Raw genomic sequence first — 19,212 nt, 5'->3', positions numbered from 1 at the left:
TTTCAAGTTACATTCCATGTGGAAGTAGATAAATAGTCATCTTTTTCATTGTGAATCAGAATGTGTGCTTGGTGGCGCGTAATTTACTATAGTAATTTTCATTGCGGGTATGCATGATTAATATCAGGTTCTAATATGACTTGTGACAAATTGATTGGGTTGTCTTTATTCCTAATTCTTTTGTTTTTTCTGTAATAGTTCTGCTTAGTCTTTCTATTTTGTTTTCTGTGGGAATTTTTTCTAAGTTAAACTTATTGTTTAAAAACTGAATTTTTCTATTTATCTCTAATTCTTGTGATATATATATATATAAATGAGAGAACCCAAGTACTCTCTTTTGGATTCAGGAAACAACTCTCAGAGATCTTTTTTCCTTTGGAAAGATACAGGAAAGAAACAATCAACCTATTGATATTGGAAGACTTAACGGATTCTTCCAATGTATCATTTCTGGGTCCAATGGAATTCATAGGTATATATTGAAAGGGGGAGAGGATGTGGCCTAGTTATGGGCTCTGAGGTCAGTTCCATAGTGAGTGGTACATGAACAGCATGGGTCCCCTGCAGGTCATGACTATTGGGATAACAATACCATTAGCACGTGTTGTATTTGGCCAGTGCATTACATTGCACATCATTACATATCATCATGCATCATCATACGACTCTTTATTTTTTATTTGCTATATTCAGTTTGTATTATTATGGTGGCATGGATCGGATTATGGACTGGGCTAGATCGCTGGGTAATGACGCTGCCTAGGTCAGAACTTGGTTTGTGATCATCGATTGAGATTATTGTGATAAGACAGACTTGTGGTTTAGTAGCTTCCTCTTAGGTTGTGATTTAGTTATGGGATATTTTATGACCTTGGATTGAGTATTATATGTCTATCTGCTTATCTTGTTGATTTTATGCTTGTATGCGTGAACTAATCTTAGTCGGCCTATGATGCTTACTCGGTACGTGTTGTTTGCACTGATGCTGCTGTTGTTGTACTTTTTTTTTTTAGTGCAGAGTTTGTTACTAGTTCCAGTTCCTGTCGTCGAGGGTGATCCGAGTCCACGTGACAGAGATTCCAAGGTGAGCTTTTGGATTAGATCCGCAACCCAGAGACTCTTCCTTGTAATTAACTGTCTTCTTCGCATTCCTGAGACAATATTGATATTTGGGATTTGTATTTACTTTCTATCAGACTTGTATCTATGTAATAGTGTCTCTTGTACTAGTCCAGACCAGATTTTGGGGTTATTAATACTTCTACATCTTATCATTGATATAATTTGAATCTGTTAGCTTAATTATTGTTTTTTTTTCCGCATAATTGTTATAAATGATTTGGGAATGGTCCGCCTACCTGGGGGCAACATTGTAAGTGCCATTGCGTTTCACGAATTGGGTCATGACAAACAAAATAATAATAAAGAAATTAACTCAAAAAGTTAATCAACTCAATATAATTTTCAATGAATGCCACGATATTTTTCAAGATCGATTCAACAAAAAGATAAAATGAGCCTAAAATATAATAATTTCCTCTTTGTTATCTTGTATTTTATATGCTTACTAAAAATGATAAGTATCTTTTTCTTTACTAGTTTCTCGGCATGTGCGTTCCACGTGTATACCGAGTCGTGCAGTACATGTTAAAAGTACCGGTCTATCTTCTTGAGTTCATTGCACATTCATCAATGATGTTGCCCTGTAAATATCTTTAAATCACCTTCTGGTTGCAGGCCTTTTAATACAAATATCTTTTAACGATAAAATAGTTAAATGCCTAAATTATTATTACCCTAGCTTTTATCTCGATTTATTAAATCATTATATTTGTCTGGAATTTCTCTATCGATTTTGGTGAAAGTACCAAAATCGTTTAATTATATCCAGTACGGATTTCATACCCATATCCAGATCCCCTCGTGTGAGCATAGGTACGGCACCAAAAGTGAAGAGTCAACGTAACTTAGCGCAATGCAATTAAAAAAAAAAAAAAACTTATTCAGTTGGCTGCTACCAACCTGCGAGATTTTCATTTTGTTAAAAGTCAGTAAAGGACTAGAGGACTAAAAACGTGAAAGGAACATAGACCCATTTATTCAAAGCCTCAAATTCCTTTCTCGAGCATAAACACGTATCTCCACCGTTTTCCCCCATTATCATTCACTAATCATCACCTCTTCAACCCCTGCCTCCCCCAATAATTTTCCATTATTATTAAAACCTAGGAAATCAAACAAAACAAAAAATAAAAAAATAGAAAAAATTAACTCAGGAGATAATCAACTTAATATGAACTTTCAATGAATGCCACGATATTTTTCAATATCGATTCAACAAAAAGACAAAATGAACATAAAATGTGATAATTTTCTCTTTATTATCTTGTACTTTATTTACTTACTAAAAAAGATACATACGTTTTTCTATACTAATTTCTCGGCACGTGCGTTGCACATGAATATCGAGTCGTGTAGTACATGTTAAAAGTACCGGTCTGTCTTCTTGAGTTCATTGCACATTCATCAATGATGTTGCCCTGTAAATATATTTAAAGTACCTTCTGGATGCTGACCTTTTAATACAAATATCTTTGGCTTAAGTCATCCGCAGCCGCTTAAACCTGTCCACAGATTCCACTTAGACACCTCAACTTAGGCTTGTCCCGATTGAACAATTACGGTCACTAAAATTTGTACCTATTAAACTTCATTTATAATATGGTACACTTTGAGTCTATGAGATTATGTCATAGGCATGTGCATCAACGTCGGTTATCAGAGACGAATATGATAATTCATGTTCCGGTTATATCTATTTTCGTACAGGTGGACTCATGCATAGCTTGAATTGTATATGTAAGAAATTCTCCCTTATGAGTTATTAGTCTTGGTGGGCAGCATGACAACGTACACGAGATTTATGGGGCATGTCGTTATTGGTAGAGTCGCGATCTTATTGTCATATATTTTCTTATTTGAATACTATTAAAAGTTATACAACTGTTCATATATATTGTCATGTTATTTTTTTGTGCATCTGTTGTACACAGGTTTGATACTTTGTTTATATCCATATTATTATTGTTGATCATACTATATGTGCCTGTTTTTTTTCAAAAGAGTACTTTATTTACATTAAGTACGTTGCTAGGTAATTTCAGCTTTAATCTTTATAATTAATTAGAGATATAAGGTTCAAGAATGAAAAATGAGAAATATTAGGAGAGAATACTTTTCTCATAAACAAGCATTACATGTCGAATTGAATTAGTTGGCTTTTTATATTTTAAATCTTTTACCAAATTTGTAAGCGCATGATGGAATCAAAACCGAAAAGAATTTTCCTGATTTCTTTGATTGGCCGCTACCAACCAGTGATATTTTCATTTTGTTAAAAATAAGTAAAGGATGAAAGGACTGAAAACGTAAAGAGAACGTAGACCCATTTATTCAAAGCCTCAAATTCCTTTCTTCAGCACAAATAAGTATCTCCACCGTTATTCCCCCGTTATCGGTCACCAATCACCTCTACAACCCCTCCCTCTCCAAATAGTTTTCCATTATCATTAAAAACCTAGGAAATCAAACAAAAAAATAAAAAATAAAGAAATTAACTCAAGAAGATAATCTACATAATATCGATTTTCAATGAATGCCACGATATTTTTCAAGTTGATTCAATAAAAAGACAAAATGAACCTAAAATATAATAATTCTCTTTATTATCTTGTATTTTATATGCTTACTAAAAATGATACGTATCTTTTTCTATACTAATTTCTCGGCACGTGAGTTACACGTGTATATCGAGTCGTGCAGTACATGATAAAAGTATCGGTCTATATTCTTGAGTTCATTGCACATTCATCAATGATGTTGCCCTAGACACTGGGTCTATTGAAGGACAACATCAGCCTCTACGTGTATCTGCTTTGTGGAGTTGTTGTTTTTGATATATTTGTATGTAATAGCTTTATAAGCATATGGTGTAATTCTGTTTTGATGGCAATGATGTTTTGTCAAAGCAGTAAAAGCTATGGATAGTTTAATTTTTATTTTTTTTTGGTCCTTACGTGGGTAATTCTTGTGGTTTTCCATAGTGTTCTTTGATTCTTTTTTATTGATAATTTCACCATTGCTCCGTTTCTTGTCTGTTTGGTTTGGGAGAAAACATTTTAAATTGGAAAATTATTTCTGGATTATTTCCCGTATTTTTTTTTCCAATGTGATGTAGGAATTAATGATATTTAAGTCAAGGTGTAGGATATGGTATGATGATGTTGTATTTTTGCATATTAAAGATTTACAGCACTTTCTAAGTACTAACTAGTTGAAGCAAGTGGTGTGGAGTATATATTGGAATATATTTGTAAAGAAAATGAGTTTCGCAGAAATTATATTCCTGAAAGATTATTTTCCATACAAAATTTTATTGGTCTGTACTTGCTAGCAATATAGTTGCTTATTTACTTATGAGAGATTATTCTTTGTACTGCATACATTTGAGGGTTGTTCATTTAAAGGGGCCAGTTTTATTGGTGAGGCCCTTTATATAAATTTCAAGTTACATTCCATGTGGAAGTAGATAAATAGTCCAGAATGTGTGCTTGGTGGCGCATACTTTACTATATTAGTTTCCATTGTGGATATGCATGATTAATACCGGGTTCTAGTACGACTTGTGGCAAACCGATTGGTACATCACTGATTCTGGCATCACTTCGTATTTATGATTTGATTATGTTCGATTAAGGCATTATGGATATCTTGTGATGGAAATTACTGATAATAATTGAAGATGGAATATATACATCTACGTAAGGCACTTTGACAGGGGGTGATGATGTAGCCTTGTTCTGAACTCGTGATCTGAGGTTCATTCTGGAACGAGTGGTACATGGAAACCATGGGTCCCTTGCAGGTCATGGCTATTTGGGGAAAACACAAGGTGTGACTCACTTTCGAGATTTCAAGGGTTGAATCCTTTTGTAGTGGAGAAGTTCTGGTTTTTAATGCATTTAATGTCTACGTTAGGAAAGGCCAAGAATGAAATATGTAAATTGGGTGTTCGGTTGTTCATGGGTTGTCGATATTTGTAATAAGGAATAATTAATAAGTAGATAGCAGCTAAGGATTGTCTAGAGTCGTTATACCATAAGTCTGCCCGTTAATTAGTAAGTTCGCTATATTATGGGGAATAACGGGGAATGTTAGTCAGTTCCACTAGGATGAAGCGGTATGAAGAGCTGTCCCGATTTCATATTTTCGAGTGATGAATGTCTGAGAGTCTATGAAGTAGACGAGGTTGTTGGGTTATGTTAGTCCTTTATACATGATTATGTAAGTGATAGTAATAGAGGGGTTCCAAATAATTTCATGATACTTTATTACTTAGTGGGAATGATTAATAAGTGTAATCGTTAATTAACATATATGTTTATTCTGTTTAATTTTATATTACATTGTGTGAACTAATCTTAGTCGGCCTATGATGCTTACCAGTATGTGTGGTGTACGTATACTACTCTTGCTACATTCCTTTCGGGGTGTATATATATATATTAAGGCATATTTGACAGGGGGAGAGGATGTGGCCTAGTTATGGGCTCCGAGGTCACTTCCGGAGTGAGTGATACATAGACACCATGGGTCCTCTGCAGGTCATGACTATTGGGCAAACAATACCATTAGCATGTGTTGTATTTGTCCGGTGCATTGCATTGCACTGCACTGCACATCATTATATATTATCATGCATCATCATACGACTCTTTATTACTGATTTGGTGTTTTCAGTTTATATTATTATGGTGGCATGGATCGGATTATGGACTGGGCTAGATCGCTGGGTAATCACACTGCCTAGGTTAGAACTTGGGTTGTGATTATCAATTGAGATTATTGTGGGCTTGTGGTTTAGAAGCTTCCTCTTAGGTTGTGATTTAGTTATGGGATATTTTGTGACCTTGGATTGAGTATTATGTGCTTATCTGCTTATCTTGTTGATTTTATGCTTGTATGCGTGAACTCATCTTAGTCGGCCTATGATGCTTACTCAGTACGTGTTGTTTATACTGATGCTACTCTTGTTGTACTCTTTTTTTGAGTGCAGAGTTTGTTTGTAGTTCCAGTTCCTGTTGTCGAGGGTGATCCAAGTCCACGTGACAGAGATTCCAAAGTGAGCTTTTGGATTAGATCTGCAACCCGGAGACTCTTCCATTAACCGTCTTCTTTGCATTCCCGAGACAACATTGATATTTGAGATTTGTATTTACTTTCTATCAGACTTGCATCTATGTAATAGTGTCTCTTGTACTAGTCCAGACCAAAATTTGGGGTTATTAATACTTCTAGACTTATCATTGATATAATTTGAATCTGTTATCTTAATTATTGTTTATTTCGGCATAAAAAAAGGGGCAGCCCGATGCACTAAGCTCCCGCTATGCGCGGGGTCCGGGGAAGGGCCGGACCACAGGGGTCTATTGTACGTAGCCTTACCTTGCATTTCTGCAAGAGGCTGTTTCCACGGCTCGAACCCGTGACCTCCTCCGCATAATTCTTATAAATGATTTGGGAATGGTTCGCCTACCTGGGGGGGACAGTGTAAGTGCCATCACGTTTCATGAATTGGGTCATGAAAAAAAAAAATAATAAAGAAATTAACTCAAGAAGATAATCAACTCAATATAATTTTCAATGAATGCCACGATATTTTTCAAGCTCGATTCAACAAAAAGATAAAATGAACCTAAAATATAATAATTTCCTCTTTATTATCTTGTATTTTATATGCTTACTAAAGATGATAAGTATCTTTTTCTATACTAGTTTCTCGGCACGTGCATTCCACGTGTATATCGAGTTGTGCAGTACATGTTAAAAGTACCGGTTTATCTTCTTGAGTTCATTGCACATTCATCAATGATGTTGCCCTGTAAATATCTTTAAATCACCTTCTGGTTGCAGACCTTTTAATACAAATATCTTTTAACAATAAAATAGTTAAATGCCTAAATTATTAATACCCTAGCTTTTATCTTGATTTATTAAATCATTGTATTTGTCTGGAATTTCTCTATCGATTTTGGTGAAAGTACCAAAATCGTTTAATTATATCCAGTACGGATTTCATACCCATATCCACATCCCCATCGTGTGGGCATAGGTACGGCACCAAAAGTGAAGAGTCAACATAACTTAGCGCCATGCAATCAAAACAAAAAATAACGTTTTTTATTCGGTTGGCCGCTACCAACCTGCGAGATTTTCATTTTGTTAAAAGTCAGTAAAGGACTAGAGGACTGAAAACGTGAAAGGAACGTAGACCCATTTATTCAATGCCTCAAATTCCTTTCTCGAGCATAAACGCGTATCTCCACCGTTTTCCCCCGTTATCATTCACTGATCACCTCTTCATCCCCTCGTCCCCCAATAATTTTCCATTATTATTAAACCTGGGAAATCAAACAAAAAATAGAAAAAAAGTAACTCAAGAAGATAATTAACGTAATATGAACTTTCAATGAATGCCACGATATTTTTCACTATCGATTCAACAAAAAGACAAAATGAACCTAAAATGTGATAATTTTCTCTTTATTATCTTGTACTTTATATACTTACTAAAAAAGATACATATGTTTTTCTATACTAATTTCTCGGCACGTGCGTTACACATGAATACCGAGTCTTGTAGTACATGTTAAAAGTACCGGTCTATCTTCTTGAGTTCATTGCACATTCATCAATGATGTTGCCCTGTAAATATATTTAAACTACCTTCTGGATGCTGACCTTTTATTACAAATATCTTTGGCTTCAGTCATCCGCTGCTCCTTAAAGTTGTCCACATATTCCACTTAGATACCTCAACTTAGGCTTGTCCCGATTGGACAATTACGGTCACTAAAATTTGTACCTATTAAACTCTTCATTTATAATATGGTACACTTTGAGTATATGAGATTATGTCACAGGCATGTGCATTGACGTCGGTTATCAGAGACGAATATGGTAATTCATGTTCAGGTTATATCTATTTTTGTACAGGTGGACTTATGCATATCCTGAATTGTATATGTAATAAATTCTCCCTCATGAGTTATTAGTCTTGGTGGGCAGCATGACAACGTACGTGCGATTTATTGGGCATGTCGTTATTGGTAAAATCGCGATCTTATTGTGCATATTGTCATATGTTTTTTTATTTGAATACTATTAAGAGTTGAACAATTGTACAAACATATTTTCATGTTATTTGTGTGTGCATCTGTTGTTTTTAATCTGTATTCAAAAAATAATCTAAAACAGAATCTGAAAAGAGAGGAAATAATCTAACGCGGGATCTGACAATAAAGGAAAATAAATTCGAGCCCACTGAATTCACAGTGTTTCCTTAAGGAAATTATTCCCCTCAAGTATTTGAGGTTATGGAATATATCCTCCCGGGATAGAATGAATTAACTCACCAGCGTAGCAGTACCTCAAACCCCGGTAAACGGCGAACCACTCGAAGGCTGTAAATCACACTAGAATTTTTATTGTGCAAGAAGAAAGAAGAAGACAATCAGAATTTTCGTAGGTAAAATCTGATGGAATGACTAAGTATTATAGCCAACAAAGGATAGTATGAACAGGTGTCATTGTGCCTTATCAGAAAAGTCATAACTATTCTTTTCCCATTCACACCTATTCAAGAAAATCCTAACAATCCCCCGCATGAATGGGGAATGGCAATATCAAGAAATATACGGACAAGTGTGTGATTTACAAGTAAAGATTTATTGCATCTGGATAAGTAGGTTTCCCTTTGAACTTTCCGTAGTGAACATATGTCGGATATACTCGGCCAATCGGTAGATTTGATATCTTTGAACCGTCGAGCTTTGGTGTATACCTAGACAACCACATGTCACACAATCAACCCTTTACCGTCTATGGTTCTCACGGTTGTGTTCGTTTTAGCCATGAACACCGCCTGGTTTCATAAGTGTATAAAGTATGGGCTTTTTCTAGCATTCTCTTTGAAGCGGCTTACACTTCACACTCACATAGGTGATTCCTAAAACGTGTCATCACGTAGATATGCTATTTGGTCATACCTGCCAAACTTAGAAATCATTAAACAACTTAAGCTTTATTAACTCGTTAAAAAACCTTAATGTTGTATCCTTGTTCTTGAACATTGTCTTCATCAGGAGAATGGATTGAGTTATTTGACAATGTCGAACCGTCATTCATAACTTTGTTTGATCTCTTTGAAACTGTAACGACCTGTTTGGTCGTTTAACACTTTTGGACTCTTCCTCGCTAAAATACTCTTTCCGTAGCCTTAAACGGTATTCTTGACTTGTGGGATGGATGACACGGTTATTTAATTGATGGGTAATTTTTTGAATATATTTATTTAATGTTTGTGAATAGTTTATTCATAGGAATATTATTTGCAAACATTTAGAATATAAGTTGGTAAATATAGTATTTGACGGAGTGAGTAAATTTTTAAAGTACACAAAGTGATTAAGTGAGTAAATGAATTGAGGAAAGTATTATGATAAGTCATCGGGCCAGGCACACTTCTTATGACCCATACATATTAGTGGCCTAGGGTTCCAAAATGATATATTTACATTTGGCTTGCAAAAGAAAAGAAAAGGAGAAGGCAATAACTGAAGGGATTTTCGTGCAAAAAGTTTAAGGGCATCAGGTAAGTCTCATCTGAAAATTTGTTCTTGGTGTAATATAATTAATTCTATGTGCTTAGTGATTAGGTAATAATGGTCATGTTAGATATGATGTTGGTAATGATTATGAAGGTAATGGACTAATAATGAAGTTATTATTTGAGATATTCATTAGATAATAATGGGAAAAGGAAGTGTTAATGGAGTCATGTAAATGTTGGGTGTTTATGCTACTGGTTTCCCGATTCTATTGATTGTAGAGAATAAAGCATGTTCTTTCAAGACATTATTAAGAAGTTATGTTAATTACATACCATCTCCTTGTTTAGGTAGCATATTCTCAACTAATATGGTGCTGGCTAGTTGCTAATTAAGTAGTTATGTGATTATCCTTAGCTTTACAATAGCTTATTAGAGGTTATTACAAGTTGGTGATATTAATATACAACTTACATGATATAGACGTAAGATAGGAATTATATGGCTGAGAACATAATTCAAATGAAATGATGTAAAGATTAAAGTATTTAACTTCTTCTGTAAGATAGGTTATGAAAACTAGAAAGGGAAAAGTGTATATCTTCCGATTTTGAGAACTTTCATCTGCTTATCATGTTGCACTTCAATTTTGGTATATTGGGTTATGTAATTTAATATTAGGGTATTGGATTATATGTAAACCTTCAAGTTCATGGTATTTGAGTTGTGGAAAGCGAGATTATAATCCTATGCTAAGATTTTGGGGTAATTGAAGGTTTTGAGCCCAAGTCTTAAGAAATGAGAATTTATGATTTAAGAGTTCATTTGTGGATGAAATTGACTAATTTTCTGAATAAAGGACCCTTAGATTATGGGTAAAATGACCTTTCAATAAAATTCCAGTTTCGCCCTTATGGGCTCGGGTCATCTTTTGAGGTCCATTTTTGGGTTCCGAATTAAAGTATAATAATATGGGTATCATTGGACTCGTTTAAACTCGTAGAGTAATATTTTGACTATATTAAACTAGATTTTTTTAACAAATTACATTTTTGCCCTCGGGGCTCAGGTTTGGCTATTTTGAGTCCATTTTTGGGTTCTGGGTAAAACTATGGCAATATGGGTATCCATGTATTCGTGTTTTAATGTAGAATTAGTATTTGATAGACTTTCATCGTTCAGAAACGCTCCAGAAAGGAAATGCGTTAGTTTGAAGGTTCGTGGCTCCTGTTCGGCTTCGAGATAGGTTGCGGCTTACTTTATGTTTAGAATCTGGTTAGCGAAACATATGTAGATAGTAGTGATTGACGGGGAAAGCATGATAGGCCTTGGGGCATGGTGTGGAGCTGAATTCCGTCTAGGCTGGTATTCTGAGCTGTTATGTGGGCTTGTCGCCATTATTGTGATACTGTTATGTGGGCTTATCGCCGTTATTGGGATATCGTTATGTGGGCTTGTCGGCATGGTTGTGATTTCATGCACTTGATATAATTGTATCTCTCTCTCTCTTGTTATCTCACTTGTCATATGGAAGAGGAAGGTTATTACTGAGAAATTGAATATTGAATTGCATTTCATTGTATGAATCTGTGGAACCTATGGTTGCGGTGATTATTGAGATTGATTTCATGCGAGGCATGCATCCCATATTCCATGTGTTATTTGATGTGATTATCACGTAGTTGTATCTCTATCACATACTAGCTCACTCATCTCATGAAAGGGAAGGGCAATATTGATGATTGAACCGTGGAAAATAATATGACTTGTACTTGTTGATTGCATATTGATGATATTGTTGTGACCGACATCATGCATGACATGCTTCCATATTACTCTTATGTTGTCCTGATGGTGAGGTGAGTGATTGAGAGACTCCGAGGTCTTTGCCGGAGATTGAGAGTGATTGAGAGACTCTAAGGTATTTGCCAGAGATTGAGAGTAATTAATAGCCTCCGAGGTTTCTACCGGAGAGCATGAGTGGTACATGGAATTCGCAGGTCCCCCATGGGTCATGACTATGAGCATTGCCATAGCATGTGTGTACGAGAGTGGAGCGTGAGAGGTGACTACTGCATTGCATAGCACGGCATTACATTGCTCTCCATTTGAATTGTTATTCATGTCATTGCATGGCACATTCTCTGATTGATTCTTGATTGGTGAGTTATTGAGTTGTTGTTGTTGGTAAGTATTTATTTTAGAGGCTTGATGGACTCGAGGTTTAGAGATTTCCACCTAGGCTTATAACCTGAGCTATTAAAATCTCTTGTGACTATCGTTACTGCAAGACTTCTATATTTGCTGGAGTTGTGACTGTGTTTGATTACTTATCTGCTTACTTGTTAGTTGCTTCTTATTTATATGTGTGAACTAACCATTGTCAGCCTATGATACCTACGAGTCTTGTGTTGTGCTCATACTACTCTTGCTACACTCCTTGTGGAGTGTAGAGTTGTTTTCAGGTGATGTTCGGAGTCTCCTGACCATTTCGAGGCATTCGTCAGAGGCGTTTTGGGTGAGCTATTTGAGATCTTGCAACCCAGAGTCTCTTCTTAGATTTCTGTTGTTCCTTATCCTTAAACAGAAGTCGTATCCAGTTTGAGTCTATTATTTACTTCAAATTGTAAACTTCTTAGAAGCTCTTGTACAAGTCTAGACCAATTTTTGGGAATTTCTTATAATAAAAGTATTTCTTCTGCATTGGTTTTAATATTTAAACTGTTGGAGTGTGTTTACATATTATTATTCCGCACGTTGTATCAAATTGAGGTAGCTAGGGGAAGGGTTCGCCACCAAGGGGGTTAGTGTGGGTGCCTGCTCGACCCACGAGTTGGGTCGTGACAAAACCTAGCTCTTGGGATCTCCAGTATGCTAGGTAGAGTTACCGCCATGATGACTTGTCCTAAGCCTTAAATCCATTCCCTTCGATGGTCTTTTAACTACCTCTCTAGTTAAGCCTTTTGTAAGCGGATCCGCAACGTTATCTTTAGACTTTACATAGTCAATAGTGATAACTCCACTAGAGAGTAGTTTTCGAATAGTATTATGTCTCCATCGCATATGACGAGATTTCCCGTTATACGAAATGCTCCCCGCCTTTCCTATTGCTGCTTGGCTATCGCCATGTATGCATATTGGTACCAATGGTTTGGGCCAGAATGGAATATCTTTCAAAAAGAAATCCGGAGCTATTCAAGTTCTTCACCGATCGTGTCTAAAGTTATGAACTTAGACTACATTATGGAGTGGGCGATCCAAGTTTGTTTGGACAATTTCCAAGACACCACTCCTCCACCAATGGTAACAACATATCCACTTGTGGATTTTATTTCGGTTGACCCAGTGATTCAATTTGCATCATTATTGCCCTCAATAACTGCGGGATATTTATTATAATGCAAAATAAACTTATAAAATAGGATATATCGCAGACTGCTGACTACACTTAAAGTGACATCATGATACCCGTGATGGTTCACATCAGTTGTGGCCACAACCTTTAAAAAAAAAAATCTCAACCATTGCACTTCTTGTAAGTCTACTTCTTCAAATATCCAACCTATAGCACATTCACCGATGTGAAAATCCAAGCTATTGCCGATTTTTATCATTATCATCAATTGGTTCTTCGATTTATAAACAAATAGATTTCTACATTCAATGAACCGTCTTGTCTTTTCAAAGAGTTGTCTCTCAACATATACATTTTATCATGAAAAGTCACAACTTTTCAAGTGATATCCGTTCACGAAATTAATGAACACGACCTATAATGAAAGACATATGATCAATCTCATCAAATCAGTAGTTCGAACAACTATTCCTTACCAAGACGGAACGAGTTATGTGAATATTTCACTAACTAGCATATCAATACCACCAAAGGCATACCATGTCAATACCACAAAGGACATATATTGTGGGGTTGACATAATACAATATTGTCAATAAGTCAACATCTTCTGATTCTATCAAAGTTTTATGATTTGTGAACCAGAAACCAATATCCTTTACTATTGGTGGCATATCCTAGAAAACACAATTAATAGTTTCGGTCCAATTTTTACCCTATTAGGTTTAGAAACTTGCACTTTAGCCAAACACCTCCACGCTTTAAAGTAATTCAAGTTGGGCTTTCCATTTTTCATTTGGAATTTGTGTTTTCTATAGGCACTCGATTGAGTATTTTGGTAATCATAAGGATAGCTTCCCCCCCACAAGTTCTACAGGAAAACAAGAACTTATTAACAAGACATTCATTTATCAATTATTAATTAAAACGTCATATTTATCAAACAATAGAAAACGGCTAGCCTTTCACCAACATCCATGTCAATACAGATAATTGTATTTCAATAGACACATATTTTCATGAAAAGTCACGACATTTCTAGTGACACCCTTTCATGATAGAACATAACTTTCCTGAAAAAGTATATAACAAATTATCAATTTGGTACTAGTTAATCTCAATGACCACCATATCAAAAATCCACTAAAGATTTTGTTCGTTTGGCGTAATATACAAGAATGCCATCATTTTTCATATTTCTTGTTATTCCAAATCAAACACTCAGTCTAATATTGACTTTATCATAAGTCAGAAAGCCCCTCACATTTCAAATAATTAAGTACTCTGTTCTTAGGCAACTCAAAATTAAAGGGCATATGAGGAATTTCTCTCCATAGCATCAAATCAAAATGCACATTAATGATTCTAAGTCAGCATGCATATAAGAAAATACCCTCAAACATTTTGATGTTAGAATCTTATTAACCAAACTTCATGCTAAGCAATCATTCTTAACTGGTGCCAAACATTTTTTTTTCTTCAAAAGCATCACAAAACACCCAAAATTTATTTCCATCAAGCCACTTCAGTTATCCTGCAATTATACAAGACAAAGTACGACAAAAAATAATTTTCTTACTACCAAACATGACTTGTGGTTTTAACAATTCCTTTGAAGTGTCTTATCTCATGATTGATTTCATTTGCAAGATGATATGCAAGAATGACGTGACAGAGTTTTTCAGTTTCAAATGTCAAAACAACAACTTGTCAAATTGGAACAATTAAATCAATTGCTAAAAGCATTTAGGCCATCATTTCTTTTTATGGTTCTGCCAACTAGGGCATGAGGCCATCATTTTTTTTTTTAATGGTTCTGCCAACTATAATTCAACCTTTCTATTTTATCAAATCGATTGAAGGAAATTCTTGTATTACTCGGATAAAGGGAGGCAGAAACTTGTTAGAGAGTCACCAAATATTGCTTAAAAATTCCATGATATATTTTCCATTCTACATGGTCAATATACCCTTCACACGGGACACATTTGGAATGGATAAAAAAAAATATTACCCACTATCATTATACTTAATTGAGATAGTATCCTTAACATAAGTATGGAACAAAATGCCTATTGTTCATTTCGCTTTTAATTGCCGCTACAATTTTGTCAGACAAATTCAACTTCCATCCATCATTGATTACTCGCTGTAAATGTGATGAAATACTCTGTCTATGAACATTTAACCCCAAAGATAGTGACTGTCTAGGAATCAAAGAAGATGTTTCATTCTTCTTCATCTTAAAAAATAGCTCTTGATAGATTTTAAAAATTTGACATATATTATAAAATAAAATAAATTGTTTTACAATTCTTTTCCAGGGTAATTCATCTAATTGTTAACCCAAAATAATATATACATATTATTTTTATGATCTCAAGAATAACTTTCAAGTATTAATGTAAGCCTAAATCGTGTCTTACTACCTTGAAAATATTATTCCACATATTTATGCATGCTACCACATTATATACCAACTAATTAATTTTATGGCACACAAATAGAATATACTTTGAGATCATCTAATAATAAATGTCTACCCTAAAATTTATAAAAACTGAATTTCATAAATCATAAAGAGTAGAAAATAAAAAGACGAGCAGAGTAAAGAAAGTAGAACCCGATTTTTGTTGCTTTCTTCTTGAATTGATTCATCCTTGAAGCAAAGCATGTGTTTCTGTGACATGTGCCGCATTTGCACGAACTTTAAACCGGAGGGACGATAAATTTTTCAAACTTGATGAATTTTTTTTTCCACCAACAAATTGATCTGCATTTTTTTTTTTAAAAAAAACATATACGTGCCTTTTGAAAACACAAATTTGGTTAGACCAAATAACAACTCCCTTTCGTAACAAGTCATAAAGATCGCTTATCACAATTAATTGATTCTCAATTTCCAAACCTTTGAATGCATAACCTAAGAGCCCATATGAGTGTCGTTTTCTTTGATTTCTTCTTATGCAAAGAGTAGCACTCCCTCCAAATTTGCAGTAAATGCACAAATGGCTTGCAGGAGTACTCCATGTCAATTTACCACTTTAACAGTTAGATTGTCCAAGGAAAAACGTGATACCCAAAACAAAACAAAAGATACACGCCTGACACCCTTTTCTTAAACGACACAATCAGTTGATGAATAAACCAATGCCATCAACATATTTTGTTGGTGTCATAATATTAATTCAACGCTGTGACTGGCCACACCAACTTCATATATAATAATTAATACAACAATGAAGAAACATGTTCCTTGGTTGAATAGTTTTGTTTGATGCCGCCAATCGAAATTAAATTCCGATTCTTATCTACCTGTTTTCTTAACCAGAGAATAAACTGGCAAAATTTTTATATCTTCAAATCGAATAATCTCTAACACAAACAGATTTAATAAAACGGAGAAGTTTTTACCTTCTTCAAACAGAATAAACAACCAGCGAAGATTTTATATCTTCAAGCTAATTAAAAGTTACTAAATCGGTAAAGTTTTTATCTTCTTTAAACCTAACAGTAACTTGGAGCAGAAAATCACGCAGATTTTAATCTCCATACAGGGGAGTATAAAACCACAAAGGTTTTAGTCTCCAAAAAGAGTACCGTTTTTTCTTATAAAAATAGTACTTTTTTTTATCTTTGAAAAGACTTTTTTTTTTCTTCTTCTGACAAGAGTACTTTTTCCTATTCTGAAAAGAGTAACTTTCTTCTTCCTGTCAAGAGTAAATTTCTTCTCCAATCTTATCAAGGTTTAATCTTCAAAATCGGGGTAGAAATAACTGAAAAAGTACTTTTAATTCTGAAAGAATACTTTTATAACTCAGGAAAGAGTATTTTTTATTTCTAAAGAAAAATTACTTTCTTCTTTGTCAAAAGAGTAAGATTCTAGTAGATTAACAGAATACAGAATATATAAAACTAATAATTTCCTTAAGATTTTTGTCGATCTGTATTAAAAAAATAATCTAAAACAGAATCTGAAAAGAGAGGAAACAATCTAATGCGGAATCTGAAAAGAAAGGAAAATAAATTCGAGCTCACTGAATTCACAGTGTTTCCTTAAGGAAATTATTCCCCTCAAGTACCCGAGGTTATGGAATATATCCTCCCATGATAGAACGAATTAACTCACCAGCGTAGCAGTACCTCAAACCCCGGTGAACGGCGAACCGCTCAAAGGCTGTAAATCACACTAGAATTTTTATTGTGCAAGAAGAAAGAAGAAGACAATCAGAATTTTCGTAAGTAAAATCTGATGGAATGACTAAGTATTATAGCCAATAAAGAATAGTATGAATAGGTGTCATTGTGCCTTATTAGAAAAGTCACAACTATTCTTTTTCCATTCACACCTATTCAAGAAAATCCTAACATATGTTGTACACAGGTTATATTGATACTTTGTTTATATCCATATTATTGTTGTTGATCATACTATATGTACACGTTTTGTTCAAAAGAGTACTTTATTTACATTAAGTACGTTACTAGGTAATTTTAGCTTTAATTGTTATAATTAATTACTGATATCAGGTTCAAGCATGAAAAATGAGAAATATTAGGAGGGAATACTTTTTTCATAAATAAGCATTTCATGTTGAATTGAATTAGTTGGCTTTTTAAATTTAAAATCTTTTACCAAATTTGTAAGCGCAACATGGAATCAAAACCCAAAAGAATTTTTCTGATTTCTTCGATTGGCCGCTACCAACCAGCGAGATTTTCATTTTGTTAAAAGTAAGTTAAGGACTGAAAACGTAAAGAGAACGTAGACCCATTTATGCAAAGCCTCAAATTCCTTGCTCGAGCACAAACACGTATCTCCACCGTTATTCCTCCATTATCGGTCACCAATCACCTCTACAACCCCTCCCTCTCCAAATAATTTTCCATTATCATTAAAAACCTGAGAAATCAAACAAAACAAATAAAGAATAAAGAAATTAACTCAAGAAGATAATCTACTTGATATGAATTTTCAATGAATGCCACCATTTTATTCAAGTTGATTCAACAAAAAGATAAAATGAACCTAAAATATAATAATTTTCTCTTTATTATCTTGTATTTTATATGCTTACTAAAAATGATACGTATCTTTTTCTATACTAGTTTCTCGGCACGTGCGTTGCACGTATATACCGAGTCGTGTAGTACATGTTAAAAGTACTGATCTATATTCTTGAGTTCATTGCACATTCATCGATGATGTTGCCCTATAAATATCTTTAAAGCACCTTTTGGTTGCAGACCTTTTAATACAAATATCTTTTAACGATAAAAAAGTTATATGCCTAAATTATTATTACCGTAGCTTTGATCTTGATTTTTAAAATCATTATATCTGTCTAGAATTTCTCTATCGATTTTGTCACACACCAACTAGGGGAATCGTGCGGGCACCTATCATTTCCCACCTCGGTAGGCGAATTCTTTTCCTAAATCATTCATTCAATCACAATAAATTAATCAAGGCACCGAGTATAAGTCTCAAACATAGATAATAATAAGGATAATGAATAAGTGTGGAAATAATACAACAATCCTAAGGAATTTGGTTTAAGGCCGCACAAGAGTCACTACTACAAATATTATGGACGATATGTTAGAAGACCGGTCCTGTTTGATTTCAAGGGATTGTCCGAAAGAAAGTAACTGGGCGGCTTGCATGAGTTATCGCCTTGATAGGATTGAAGTCCAGCATGGCAATAGGCCATCGAAAAATTACCAGGAGAATGAAAACGTGCAATGCAAGTTGCAAAAGCAGTCCGATAATTTTAATCGAGTGGGAGTTGTCTTATCCGTGGGCGATTCTACGGAATCGCAAGGTGGCAATCAGCGTCATGTTGGGGATAATTCTGGTTCGAGCTCGCTTATTCATGATTCCATTGGCCCTTAAAATTTCATCAATTTTCTTATTCGTTGCTCTAGGTCGGATTATGACGCCATAGCATGTTCGAACAGTACGTAGTTTCCGCTCATTAATTAGGGCCGGAGAACTTTATAGATTGTGGCGCCAAAATAGGGTGGTTGAGACGTTGAGTTCTCTTGCCAGCTGCTGGAATAGTATGCTTGCTAAGAATTAGCAGGCAAAGTTTTAGTCGATTTGTAGTATTACATTTCTTATGCACTATCCGAGACTGCCAGATTAAATAATCTTTCAAAATCGCTATTAAAGAATGCCTTTAAGGA

The sequence above is a fragment of the Lycium barbarum genome, chromosome 7 (genome assembly GCF_019175385.1).
Source record: "Lycium barbarum isolate Lr01 chromosome 7, ASM1917538v2, whole genome shotgun sequence".
NCBI classification, from domain to species: Eukaryota; Viridiplantae; Streptophyta; class Magnoliopsida; order Solanales; family Solanaceae; genus Lycium; species Lycium barbarum.
Note: the sequence above shows the minus strand (reverse complement) of the source record.